Source organism: Meles meles, unplaced genomic scaffold, assembly GCF_922984935.1.
Source record: "Meles meles unplaced genomic scaffold, mMelMel3.1 paternal haplotype, whole genome shotgun sequence".
Taxonomy (NCBI): domain Eukaryota; kingdom Metazoa; phylum Chordata; class Mammalia; order Carnivora; family Mustelidae; genus Meles; species Meles meles.
The window spans coordinates 792,665-807,087 of record NW_025721604.1 but is presented as its reverse complement, the minus strand read 5'-3'; positions in this window follow the sequence as shown (position 1 = coordinate 807,087).

The following is a 14,423-nucleotide window of genomic DNA, read 5'->3' as shown; positions in this document are numbered from 1 at the left end:
ATTCTTTGGGACTCTTTTAATTGTGAGTGTGTGGGGAGGTGGGAGGGAGGGTGTGTTTCACAAAACGCTTATAATGACATTTTCAGGGATATGAAACCACTTTTCTTTGGATCACAATTCACCTTCTAACATATTGAAACTCATGTTCTATCTCATGTGGCCACATTTCCTGCAATGAATGTCTCATTTAATCCTCTTTTAGAAACACAGACTCTCCATAACCTGCCGTGGATCAAACACCAAATTTTGTGTGCCCGGTTAGAGTCTCTTTGTGTGTCCCTTTTTTCTTGCTTTTTCGCATGTCCCTTTCCTTCCAAGATTGAGTGAAATCGTATGTTCTTTGTCTTTCTGTGACTGACAGATGGGCCGCAGCCCAATGCTCGCCACCTTTCTGCCACATGTGGCAAGTTTCAAGATTCCTTCTTTCTTATGGCTGGGTAAGACTCTGTAGTGCATTGGGAGGGCAGGGAGATTGCAGAAATGTCTGGGAGCTCCAGGCTTATCTTCAGCCATCAGCACAAGAGGAAGAACACCACATCAATGGAATCATGGCATCAATGAACCTGAAGCCTTGAAATCAAACTCCACGGCAAAAGAGAGAAGAAGTCGCAGAGACCATGGAAGAAGGGTGTTCATGTCTTTGGGGAGAAGTTGAGGGCAGGGAGCCATGGCCAAAGACAAAGGCCCAGGAGAGCGGAGCACACTGGGAACTCACAAGTTGGATGCTGGCCCAAGCTGTTGGCGTAAAAATGGAGATGTTCTGAATGCCACGAGTACTTGCAACCATAGGGTGCTGAGGCCTGGTTATCTCAGATCAGTATGCTTGATAGTTATAGACTACAGAGAACACTGTGATTCTCCTGCAGAGCACTCTAGCAAGCATCTGGGTGCAGACAGCCTGGAAACCATGATCAAAAACAATACTTGTAGACACAGTGGTATGATTATTGTTTCTTGCTGTGCATCCGTGATAGGCACTGGTGATGGAGATGTCTCGATGTGGGAAAAAGAATCTTGGGGCTCTGCCACCTTCAGCATAAAGCCCGAGCTAGTGGTCACAGACAGGACGGTGCGGACCTTAGCTGCCTCACCTGCAATCATGTAGTTCCAACCCTGTGAACAAGTTGGGAGTAACTTCCTCAGGCCACGTTGCTTAGTACCAGGAGAACAGATGCTCCATTGGGGACTAGAAGAAAGCCCTGCCCAAATCCTCTCTCTTGACCACAGCATTCAGCAGGCCTTAGTAACGTTGAGTGAGTTGAAAGTCTCTTTTTATAGGCACACCAGAGCCGACAAAGATAAAACTCACCATATTGGTTCCAGATTCAAACACTCCGAACGGCAGGCAACAAGTGCCTCTGCAGAAGACTGGCCCAAAAGAGAGTGGACAGACAAATCCCACCCCAGACGGCATGCCACATATACCGGAAACTCCATCAAGGGTCCGCCAGTGGCACTCCATGACATCTTCATCCTAAAGGAATTACTCTCAGGGTAGAAAACAGAAGGCAATTTTTGAATACAGAAAAAAATTCAGAGACCTGAACTAAGGCAATGATGGAAGAATCAACTGATGCCGAGGCAAAAGAACAGGAACTGGTCATGGCCAAGAAATCAAAGTGAAAGATGTACATTTCACATGCCAGGTGGAGGATTTAAGCAGAAGCCAGCATACTCACTCTGGATCAGTAAAACTTAGAAGGAATCAGGAAGTCTCGGACCACAGAAATAAAGGTGCTAAAAATAAAAAATAAAATAAAATGAAGAGTCCCTTATGAAAAGATTCTTTAGCAGACTGGATGCAATGTTCAGGAAGATGAAAGAACCAGAGGATCCAATGAGGTACCTGGAATGCAAGTACTGGGGAAAAAAGAAGAGAAGCTATGGAGAGGAGGAAGAATGATGGAACAAGGCAATGGACTTAGGGAAATCCGTGACTGTAATGAATGTCTATGGGTGCTTATTTTAGGATACATAGAAGAGCAGAGTCTGTGTCTTCACAGTTGTCATCCTCGTCATGCTCACCTCTTTGTCGTTGGCAGTGGTGTCCTCATCGTCATTGCCTGTACGTAAGAAATGGCCCCTACTGGCCGGTTTCACTTTCGATGCTTGGCATGAAATAAAGTTTTGCTTGATTTTCGCTTTGTGTCAGTGTCTTTAATTTGATCTCAGACCCTAATAGTGGGGGCTTGCCCGGGATCAAGCAATGAGAACTGAGCCAGCATCAGATTTTATGAGAAAAGCTCCCGGAGGTGTTGGGATCTTGCCCGTCTGTCTGGTTGGAGCTCCAGGGTATGGCCCACCGGGGAAAAGCTGGATGCAGCTATGCTCCCCAGGGCTGGAGAGGATGAGGGAATTCCCCATTTTCTGTTGGTAGATCACATGGAGTTAGAGTCCCCCTTGGCGGTCGGGGGGGTTCAAGTCCTGCTAGATGGTCAGGGGGTTCGAGTCCCCCTAGACGGTCACCAGGAGGTTCGAGCCCCCTATCCGGTCACAAGGTATTTGAGACCCCTAGGTAGTGAGGGGGTTCATGTACTCCTAGGGGGTCATCCGGAGGTCGAGTCACCTGAGGCAGTCATCGGGGGTTCAAGTCCCCATAGGCGGTCCAGGGTTTTGAGTCCCCCTAGAAAATCCCCACCAGTTTCAGGACCGCTGGGCCTGCAGTTGTCTTTTTGTTGTCTGATGTGTTGTTTGTTGTGTTTGGGAATGGGACAGGCAGAGAGTAAGGGGACTCTGACTTTCGTCTCTCTGTTCCTCATAATGGATGTGGCGCTTCTTCCTCACTCATTTCCTGTGTTAAGGCCTATAACTGGAGCCAACATGGTTTAGTCTAACTTGGGAGAGAGACTTTAAGGAATATTCCCAAGCAGCTGTTGAAACTCCCTTTGTTTTGGAGAATTCCTTGCCTTCTCTGGCCTGACATGGACTGCCTAGCCACTCCCCATTGCTGGCCGGAAAGCATGGAGTCTGATGTGGAATGGACCCAGGTGGAACTTGAAATCTGTTAGCAAAGAGATGACTGAACTGATGGTTAATTGTCTGTCTCAGTGTTCTAATGGGTAATTGTGAAAGTAGCTTTCAGAGTCGTTGGTAACCTGAAGCTTTGAAGGTTTGCTTGGATGACAAATGGGATGAAGTGCTAGGGCACTAGTTGCTGAAACTAGGTTTGTGCTTTTGAAATCTGTTGGTAAACATGTTTTGTGCTTAACTGCTCTTGCAACAGTTCACAATTGGTTAATATGTAGTCTTCACTAGAGATTGAGATGTTTCTAAGAAAATGTAAATGGTTTTCGTTGCCCACCCAGAATTGTAAATAAGATCTCTTTGACTCATAAGGCTTTTCCCTGATATGCTCAGTTACTCAGGAAGTACTCCTAATTCAATGATACACCTTGGTTTACATTTGGGTAAATGCTGTAAGTACTCCAGAGGTTCTATACATTTTCTAAAGTTTTAATGTTTTGATAAGGATCATCATTTGATATTTAACCATATCTATTCAGTGTTTTTTGTCATTTGTAATTGTATTACAATTGTAATTTGTGTTTTATACAATTATAATACATACATATATATACAATTATAAATTGTAATTTGTAAATTGTAATTTGTATGATGAATTCCACCTTAAAGGAAATTCGTATAGGAGACTTTCAGAACAAATATGGTTCTTTGATATGTTGAAATCCTGGAACTGCATTTCCAGAAGTAAAAGTTGCACTCACCCTAAACCAGAATTAATACGGTGACTCAAGGTAAGAATGAGTCTCCAGGAGCTTTCCTAGAAAGGCTTACTGAAGCCTATAAACTGTGTAGCCCGATGGACCCTGAGGCACCCGAAAATCAGGGGTCAGTGAATCTTGCTTTTGCCAGTCAGTCAGGCCCGAATATAAGGAGGAATCCGCATATTGAAGGATTTGAAGGAAAGAATCTGAATGAGCTATTGGGAATAGCAGAAAAAGTGTTTAAGAACAGGGATGCACAGGAGGATGAAAAACAGACAAAAAACTGGTTAAGGTTTTGGCATTATATGAGATAAGTAGAGGATAGTAAATTTAAGGAAAAGCCTAAGCACAAAGAAGGCAGGTGGGAATTCTTAGATTCAGATAGTGTGCTTACTGTAAGGAAAAAGGACATTGGGCCAGGGTGTGCCCCAAAAGGAAGACGGCAATGCTGGCCAGCAGAGTAAAAATTGAAGTGGAGGGGAATTCACTTGATTTTTTTGGTGGACACAGGAGCCCAGTTTTCATCATTAGTTAAACCTATGTGAAAACTATCTGGAGAAGAAGTTTGGGTAGAAGAAGCAAATGGCACAGTGAGACATAAATGGCAACAGAAAGGACTTTTTTAATTAATTAATTTATTTATTTTTCAGCATAACAGTATTCATTGCTTTTGCACCACACCCAGTGCTCCATGCAATACGTGCCCTCCCTATTACCCAACACCTGGTTCCCCCAACCTCCTAACCCCGCCCCTGCAATACTCTCAGGTTGTTTTTCAGAGTCCATATTCTCTTATGGTTCGCCTCCCCTTCCAATTTCCCTCAACTTCTTTCTCCTCTCCATCTCCCAATGTCCTCCTTGTTATTTGTTATGCTCCACAAATAAGTGAAACCATATGATACTTGACTCTCTCTGCTTGAGTTATTTCACTCAGCTTAATCACTTCCAGTCCCATCCAGGTTGCTACAAAAGTTGGGCATTCTTCCATTTTTTTAAAAATAACCATATAATGTATTTTTATCCCCTGGGTACAGGTCTGTGAATCACCAGGTTTACAGACTTCACAGCCCTCACGATAGCACATACTCTCCCCAATGTCCATAACCACCTCCCCCTCCCGCAGCCCTACCTCCCTCCAGCAACCCCAGTTTGTTTTGTGAGATTAAGGGTCATTTATTGTTTGTCTCCCTCCCAATCCCATCTTGTTTCATTTATTCTTCTCCTATCCCCCAACCCCCCATGTTGCATCCCCACGTCCTCATATCAGGGAGATCATTTGATAGTTGTCTTTCTCCGATTGTCTTATTTCACTAAGCATTATACCCTCTAGTTCCATCCACATCCTCACAAATGGCAAGATTTCATTTCTTTTGATGGCTGCATAGTATTCCATTGTGTATATATACCACATCTTCTTTATCCAGTCATCTGTTGATGTACATCTAGGTTCTTTCCATAGTTTGGCTATTGTAGACATTGCTGCTATATACATTCAGGTACACGTGCCCCTTCAGATCACTGCGTTTGTATATTTAGGGTAAATACCCAGTAGTGCAATTGCTGGGTCATAGGGTAGTTCTATTTTCAACATTTTGAGGAACCTCCATGCTGTTGTATAGAGTGGTTGCACCAGCTTGGATTCCCACCAAGAGTGGAGGGGGGTTCCCCTTTCTCCGATCCTCGCCAGCATCTCTCATTTCCTGACTTGTTAATTTTAGCCATTCTGACTGGTGTGAGGTGATATCTCATTGTGGTTTTGATTTGTATTTCCCTGATGCCGAGTGATGTGGAGCACTTTTTCATGTGTCTGTTGGCCATCTGGATATCTTCTCTGCAGACAAGTCTGTTCATGTCCTCTGCCCATTTCTTGATTGGATTGTTTGTCAGAAAGGACTTTAAACCTGGCCTTGGGAGTTAGTGAAACATTGATTTTTGGTCCTCCCTAGTGCCCCATATAACTTGATGGGAAGGAATCTCCACAAATTATGAGCTGGCATTCAGTTCTCAGAAGGAGACATAACTGGAACCTTGAGACAATACACTGTACAGGTGTTTATGGCAGCAGTAGATGAATATGTCGTTTACAAGCTAGTTTCAAAACCGGAGGAGACAAAGGCGGGGAGCCTTCTCCAAATCCTACAGGTCGAGTTTCCCGAGGTCTGGGCTGAAGGGAAGCCCCTGGCTTGGACAGGGACAACCTCCAATGGTGGTACAATTAAAGGCAATGCCTACGGCTGTTCATGTTCGGCAGCATCCCCTTCCCTGGGAAGCAAAGAAGGGATCAGAAAGCGTACTAACCACCTCTGAGGATACGCAATCCTAGTTCCTTGCAAATCTCCATGGAATACACCTTTGCTGCCCATCAAAAAGGCCGAGACTGGGGAGTACTGACTCGTTCAGTACCTGTGGGAAGTTAATAAACAGATTGAAGATATCCACCCAACGGTGCCTAACCCCTGTTCTCTACTCTCCCTCCTGGGCCCCAAAAGAACTGTGTATACCATTTTATATCTCAAGGATGCATTTTTCTGCATATCTTTAGCAAGGGAATCTCAACCCCTTTTTGCTTTTGAGTGATCCAACCCACAGGAAGGATTCCAAGGCCAGCACACCTCAGCAAGACTTCCCCAAAGATTCAGTAATTCACCCACCATTATTTTTTGACGAGGCACTACACGAGGATTTGCGTGAGTACAGAACCTCCAACCCAGTAATCACTCTGCTACAGTATGTTGATGACTTGTTAGTAACCGCTGAGGACTATGAGTCATGTTTGTGGGGGATTAGAGCTCTCTTACAGACTCTGCAAGAAAAAGTGTATCAGGTGTCATCAAAGAAATCACAGCTCTGTCAGAGCCATGACACATATCTAAGCTTTGATCTCCATGAGGGAGTGTGTTCACTGAGTCCAGGAAACAGGTGATCATCCGAATCCCCTCCCCACCACGTTCCGAAAAGTCAGGTAGTTTCTGGACGGTGGGCTACTGTAGGCTGTGGATACTGTGGTTGAGGAGATTGCCCAACCTCCCTACGAACTGGCAAAGGTGGGGGTTCACTATGATAGACTGGATACCTGAGACAGAAGGAGCATTTCGGGAATTACTAACAGCAGTACTGAGTGCATTTGCCATCCCAGATGTTACCAAGCCCTTCCACTTGTATGTGGATAAAAAATCAGGGGAGGCGAAAGGAGTTTTGACTCAGACTCTGCGGACTTGGCAAAGGCCAGTAGCCTATCTTAGCAAGAAACTAGATCCAGTAGTGGCTGGATTCTCCTTTTGCCTCTGCATAATTGCTGCCACAGCCCTCCTGGTCAAGGATGCAAGTAAATTGACTTTGGGTCAAAATCTCATCTTGACCACCACCCACGCTATCGAGGGCCTTTCTGGACTAGACCAGACCAATATGCGGGCTCCTGTTCCAGCTAGCAAGGGGGCTGGTTTGAAAGCTGGCTCAGCCTGAGGGTCAAAATGCTGGTTTGTGACCAGGGCGGCTGTCTTGAGTGGGTGTCGTCTCATGGGCCATGCAGCCTGCTCCCACTCTGAGGGTTAGATCCCAGCCCCACAGCAAACTTTTCACTTCGTGTGGGAGGACGAGTGCTCTTTGATGCTTGAAGTTCCCCCATAAGCCGGGATTTGAGCTATGGTCTGGGCAGAGATGCCTGAATACCCAGGTTGGTTGGAGATTACTGTCTCTGGACATGTCAGGTCCCACCTTCAGGATATGGGGCCTGCTACCTGGGGGGCTGATGGGAGGTCGGGACTCAGGCTGTGTCAGACAGAGCATTAGTGCACAGGGCGGTCTAGGACATTGGGGTGCTGTCGAAGTCCTTTCAGGTTAATCCTCACGTGGGGATTCTGTGGAGACTCCTAGGACCCTTCTTCTTTCTGGAGGGAATGCAGAAGACTGGGTTTGGGTTCCCGAATGAACAATCCGGAGGGCTTGTGGGCCAGGAGGGTGAGGACGGAATTCTGAACGAACATGTGCCAGTTCAGTTCAGTACGAGCACCTGGCATTTCCAATATGTAGCGTGTGACTCGAGATCTCCAGCACCTGAGTCAGGGGACGGGTCAGATTGTTGTTCACGCTGGAGTTTAGTGTCCATGATGGCCGACGAATGGAAGGATGGCCTCATGAGGCCACGGAGGTCTTCCCAGACTGGGGCTTGTGAGCTGCTCCAAACAGCAAGCTTTCCTTCTGCGGGGCAGCAGGAGTCCATTTTGATGGTTCCGTGGTCTCCCATATGGAAAGACGTCATAGTAGATGTCAGTGCATGGATGCTATAAAACCCATCTCAGCTTCCCCTTCCAGCCCAGGAACAAGGAACTTTTGATCTGGTGTCTCTGGTTCAAAGTGCCCAGGGTGCTGAGGTGACATGGAGCCTCATTCTGACGGGTCACAATGCTTGCTTGTGTCCAGGGAGACCTTAGAATATGGCGGGAGCTCAACTGCCATGCAGGTCTCTCCTACCCTGATGGTTGTACGAAGCTCCCAAGAGCCAGGTTGCCTTCTGGTTACAGGAGGTGTTCTGTGTTTTGACTCAGGGATCAAGTGTTGGACCATATGTAGGTATTCCAGAGATTTCCTCTGGAGGCAGATGCCTGCAATCCTAAGCTAGGTTTCCGTTGAGGTCCTAGGGGAATGTCAGCTTCCATCTTCTGACTAAGGCCCATGACCTGGGTGTCTGCCTGGAGGTAGGTGTCTGGGATGTGTCCAAATGCGAATTTTTCCCCAAGGTGGAGAATGAATTTTGGGTGCACTCAGGGGCATTGCAGGTGTCTCCTCATCTGGAGGGTTTGTGCAAATGTGAGGGAAGAGTTTCCTTCTGGTTTTCAGGTAGAGTCCTGCACTGTGGCTCCAGAGGCCCCATCCTGGAGGGCCTGTTGGCTAGGGTTTTGGGGACAAAAGTCTGCAAACACAAACTAAGGATAGGTTAGGATAGGTGAGGTGATTGTAGCCCAGATCTGCAGACCGTGAGGGCAGTGACACGGGATCTGAAATTAGGATGACTGGGAGTCGGGAGCACAGGCTTTTCTCTCTGAGGTGCGTGTCTCGGTTGGCCATGGAAGGTAGCGGGAGCCTTATGGGGCCATGGGAGATTCTGCCTGTGTGAAGATTCTGCCTATCTCCCAAGAGTTTGGTGTCCTCGGGGGCAAGGGAAGAGTGCTGTGTAATGGTCTGAATTGCCAGAAGAACTGTAATCCCCAGATATAGGAGCGGGACAGGCCAGATAGCCATATCCAATCAGTGGGGCGCACATATATTGACTGTGGTGAGTTGAAATCTCATTGGCCACTTGTGTGTAGGCCAGGCTCAACCACCTCTATAAAGGTTAATGTGTGAGCCTTGGAAGGGGGAGAAGTAGGAGGAATTAGTATAGCCGTTAGAGAAGTAGGAGGAGTTAGAATAGCCGTTAGAGAATTAGGAGGAGTTAGAATAGCCGTTAGAGAAGTAGGAAGTGTTAGAATAGCCGTTAGATAAGTAGGAGAAGGTAGAGTAGTCTTTATAAAAGTAGGAGGAGTTAGAATAGCCATTAGAATTGCAGAATAGCCGGGGCGCCTGGGTGGCGCAGTGGGTTAAAGTCTCTGCCTTTCGCTCCGGTCATGATCTCGGGGTCCTGAGATCGAGCCCTGCATCAGGCACTCTGCTTGGCAGGGAGCCTGCTTCCTCCTCTCTCTCTCTCTGCCTGCCTTTCTCCCTATTTGTGATCTCTATCTGTCAAATAAATAAATAAAATCCTAAAAAAAAAAGAATTGCAGAATAGCGGTTAGAGTGGCTCTTAGGGTAGTCGTAGGAGTGATAGAGTTGGGGTTGTCAGAAGCAGTGCCGCCCTGAGCCATGGCTCCGCATCCAGCGGCCTCGCTGCCCTGAGCCATGGCCTCGCTGGAGTGGCCTGGCTGGAGGGGCCTCACCAGAGCAGCATCAATCCGGGGAGCATCCTGGTTGGCATGTGGCCTCGACGTTTAGCGGCCACCTCCAGAGCGGCCTCTTTATCCTCAATAGCGGCCTTGTCCATAGCGGCCTCTTCATTGTCAGGAGAGGCCTCGTCTGGCTTGTGGCCTCGTCTGAGGAACAGCCTCTCTGGGGATTGGACTTGTCGGAGTGGCCTCATTGGGGGCAGAGGCTGTGTTGTCAGGGTGGTCATCCTCCTCATCCTCGCCTTTTTTTCATCGGAAGCGGCTTCCTCGTCATCATTGCCTCTACGTAACAGATGGCCCCGGCTGCTCTGTTTGGTTTCTGATGCTTGGCATGAAATAAAGCTTTGCTTGATTTTCACTTTGTGTCAGTCTCCATCCTTTGATCATGGACCCTAACATTGGCGGCTAATCCGGGATAAAACAAGGAGATCTGAGCCAGCATCAGAATTTATGGGAAATGCCTCCAGAGGTGTTGGTATCTTGTCTGTCTGTCTCATTGGAGCTCCAGGGTATGGCCCACCGGGGAGAAGCTGGATGCAGCCATGCTCCCCAGGGCTGGAGTGGATGCAGGGATGCCCCATCCCTCTGCTCGTAGATCGACAGGGGGTTTGAGTCCCCCTGGGCAGTCGGGGTGGGTTTTGAGTCCTCCTAGATTGTCAGGGGTTTTGAGTTCCCCTGGACTGTAAACAGGGGGTTCAAGTCCCCCTAGATGGTCAGGGGGTTCAACTGCCCCTAGGCGGTCAACAGTGGGTTCGAGTCCCCCTAGGCAGTCATGGGGTTCAAGACCCCAAGGCGATCATTGGCGGTTCGAGATCCCTAGACGGCCAGACGTTTTGAGTCCCTCTAGGAAATCCCCACCGGTGGCAGGACCACTTGGCCTGCAGTTGTCTTTTTGTTGTCTGTTGTGTTGTTTGTTGTGTTTGAAGGAATGGGGCAAGCAGAGAATAAGGGGACTCTGACTTTCGTCTCTCTGTTCCTCATAATAGATGTGGGGCTTCTTCCTCACTCATTTCCTGTGTTAAGGGCTATAAGTGGAGCCAACTGAGGTAGACTAAGTCGGGACAGAGACTTTAAGGAATATTCCCAAGCAGCTGCCAAAACTCCCTTTGTTTCGGGCAATTCCTTGCCTTCTCTGGCCTGATGTGGACTTCCTAGCCACGCCCCCTTGCTGGTGGGAAAGCATGGCGTCTGAAGTGGAATGGGCCCAGGTGGAACATGAAATCTGTTAGCAAAGAGATGACTGAACTGATGGTTAATTGTCTGTCTCGGGGTTCTAATAGGTAATTGTGAAAGTAGCTTTCAGAGTCTTTGGTAACCCGAAGCTTTGAAGTTTTGCTTGGATGACAAATGGGATGAAGTGCTAGGGCGCTGGCTGCTGAAACTAGGTTTGTGCTTTTGAAATCTGTTGGTAAACATGTTTTGTGCTTAACTGCTCTTGCAACAATTCACAACTGGTTAATATGTAGTCTTCACTAGAGATTGAGATGTTTCTAAGAAAATGTAAATGGGGGGCGCCTGGGTGGCTCAGTGGATTGGGCCGCTGCCTTCGGCTCGGGTCATGATCTCGGGGTCCTGGGATCGAGCCCCGCATCGGGCTCTCTGCTCCGCAGGGAGCCTGCTTCCTCCTCTCTGCCTGCCTCTCTGCCTACTTGTGATCTCTCTCTCTGTCAAATTAAAAAAAAAAAAAAAAAAGAAAATGTAAATGGTTTTCGTTGCCCACCCAGAATTGTAAATGAGGTCTCTTTGACTCATAAGCTTTTCCCAGATATGCTAGGTTACTCAGGAAATAGTGCTAAATCAATGATACACCTTGGGTTACATTTGGGTAAATGATGTAAGTACTCCAGAGGTTCTATACATTTACTAAAGTTTTAATGTTTTGATAAGTGTCATCATTTGATATTTAACCATGTATAATCTGAGTTTTTTGTCATTTGTAATTGTTTTAATTCTCTTTTAAGATGAAGTCCGCCTTAAAGGAAATTCATATAGGAGACTTTCAGAACAAATACGGTTCTTTGACATGTTGAAATCCTGGAAGTTCCAGAAGTAAGAGCTGCACTCGCACAAAACCAGAATTAATATGGTGACTCAAGGTAAGAATGAGTCTCCAAGAGCATTCCTAGAAAGGCTTATTGAAGCCTATAAAATGTATAGCCCGATTGACCCTAAGGCACCCGAAAATCAGGGGGCAGTGAATCTTGCTTTTGCCAGTAAGTCAGCCCTGGATATAAGGAGGAAACTTAAGAAAATTGAAGGATTTGAAGGGAAGAATCTGAATGAGCTATTGGGAATAGCAGAAAAAGTGTTTAAGAACAGGGATGCACAGGAGGATGAAAAACAGACAAAAAGCTGGTTAAGGTATTGGCATTACATGAGATACGTAGAGGATAGTAAATGGAAGGAAAAGCCTACGCACAGGGAAGGCAGGTGGGAAGACATAGATTCAGATCACTGTGCTTACCGTAAGAAAAAAGGACACTGGGCCATGGAGTGCCCCAAAGGAAGATGGCAATGTTGACCACCAGAGTAAAAATTGAAGTGGAGGGGAAGTCAATTGATTTTTTTGGTGGACACGGGAGCCCAGTTTTCATCATTACTTAAACCTATGGGAAAATGATCTGGAGAGGAAGTTTGGGTAGAAGAAGCAAATGGCACAGCGAGACATAAATGGACAACAGAAAGGACTTTAAATTTGGCCTCAGGAGTAGTGAAACATCGAATTTAGTTCCTCCCTAATGCCCCATATAACTTGATGGGAAGAGATCTCCTCCACAGTTAAGAGCTGGCATTCAATTCTTGGAAGTAGACATGACTGTAACCTTGAGACAACCCACTGTACAGGTGCTTATGGCAGAAGTAGATGAATACCTCCTTTATGAGCCAGTCTCAAAAGCAGAGGAGACAAGGGCGGGGAGCCTTCTCCAAATCCTACAGGTCGAGTTTCCCAAGGTCTGGGCAGAAGGCAATCCCCCGGGCTTGGCCAGGGGACAACCTCCAGTGGTGGTACAATTAAAGGCGATGGCTACGGCTGTACACATTCGGCTGCACCCCCTTCCCCGGAAAGCAAAGGAAGGGATCAGAAAGCACATTAACCACCTCCGAGGAGACGCGGTCCTAGTTCCTTGCAAATCTACATGGAACACACCTATGTTGCCCATCAAAAATGCTGAGACTGGGGAGTACTGACCCGCTCAGGACCTGTTGGAAGTTAATAAACAGGTTGAAGATATGCACCCAATGGTGCCTAAACCCTATAACCTACTCTCAAAATAACTGTGTATACCATCTTAGATCTCAAGGATGCATTTTTCTGCATATCTTTAGCAAGGTAATATCAACCCCTTTTTGCTTTTGAGTGGTCCGACCCACAAGAATGATTCCAAGACCAGCTCAACTGTACAAGTCTTCACCAAGGATTCAGTAATTCACCCACCATTATTTTTTGACGAGGCTCTACACGAGGATTTGCGTGAGTACAGAACCTCCATCCAGTAGTCATTCTGCCACAGTATGTTGATGACTTGCTAGTAGCCGCTGAGGACTATGAGTCATGTTTGCAGAGGACGAGAGCTCTCTTACAGACTCTGCAGGAAAAACGGTATCAGGTGTCAGCAAAGAAAGTTCAGGTCTCTCAGAGCCATGCCACATGTCTAGGCTTTGATCTCCATGAGGGAGTGAGTTCACTGAGTCCAGGAAACAGGTGATCACCCTATGACCCCACCCCACCACGTCCCAACAAGTCAGGGAGTTTCTTGGACATGGGATACTGTAGGCTGTGAATACTGCGGTTTCTAGAGATTGCCCAACCTCACTATGAATTGGCAAAAGGGGGGGCTCACTGTGATAGAGTGGACAGCTGAGGCTGAAGGAGCATTTTGAGAATTATAAACAGCTGCACTGAGTGCATTGGCCATCCCAGATGTTACCAAGCCCTTTCACTTTAATGTGGATGAAAATGCAGGTGTGGCCAAAGGAGTTTTGACTCAGAATCTGGGGCCTTGACAAAGGCCAGTAGCCTATCTTAGCAAGAAACTAGATCCAGTAGTGGCTGGATTCCCCTGTTGCCTCTGCATAATTCTGCCACGGCCCTCTTGGCCGAGATGCAAGAAAATTGAATTTGGGTCAAAATGTCATCTTGACTACCACCGAAGATATTGAGGACCTTCTCCAGACTCCACCGGACCGATGGATGTCAAATGCCTGAGTGACGGTGTATCAGGCCCTTCTCCTCAATGAATCAAAAGTGACATTGCGACCCCTGGCAGTGCTAAATCCAGCCACTCTGCTTCCAGAGAAGCTTGCTGACCACCCACACAACTGCAGGGTGGTCCTAAACCAGGTGCAGCATTGCTGGGAGCTGCCACACCCCAGGCAGCAGCGCCGCCATTATCGGACTTGCCTCCTGGAAGAGCAGTGCATCCCCCGACCCGCCTCACCGTGGCTCTTCTGATACTGGCCTCGCTGCCCCGAGGCACAGCCTCACCAGAGTGCGGCGTCATTCAAGGGAGCCTCATCGTCAGCATGCGGCCTCGTCGGAAGTGGCCTGGTCCTGAGCGGCCTCTTTATCATCAGGTGCGTACTTCGTCCAGTCTGTAGCCTCATCTACAGCGGCCTCGTCTGGAGAGTGGCCTTGTCAGAGCGGCGTCATGGGGAGCAGAGTCTGTATCATCAGGGTTGTCTTCCTCGTCATCCACGCTTGTCATCAGGAGCAGCTTCCTTGTCGTCATCACTAGACATAAGAAATGGCCCCGAACTTTTGGTTTGATTTTCGATGCTT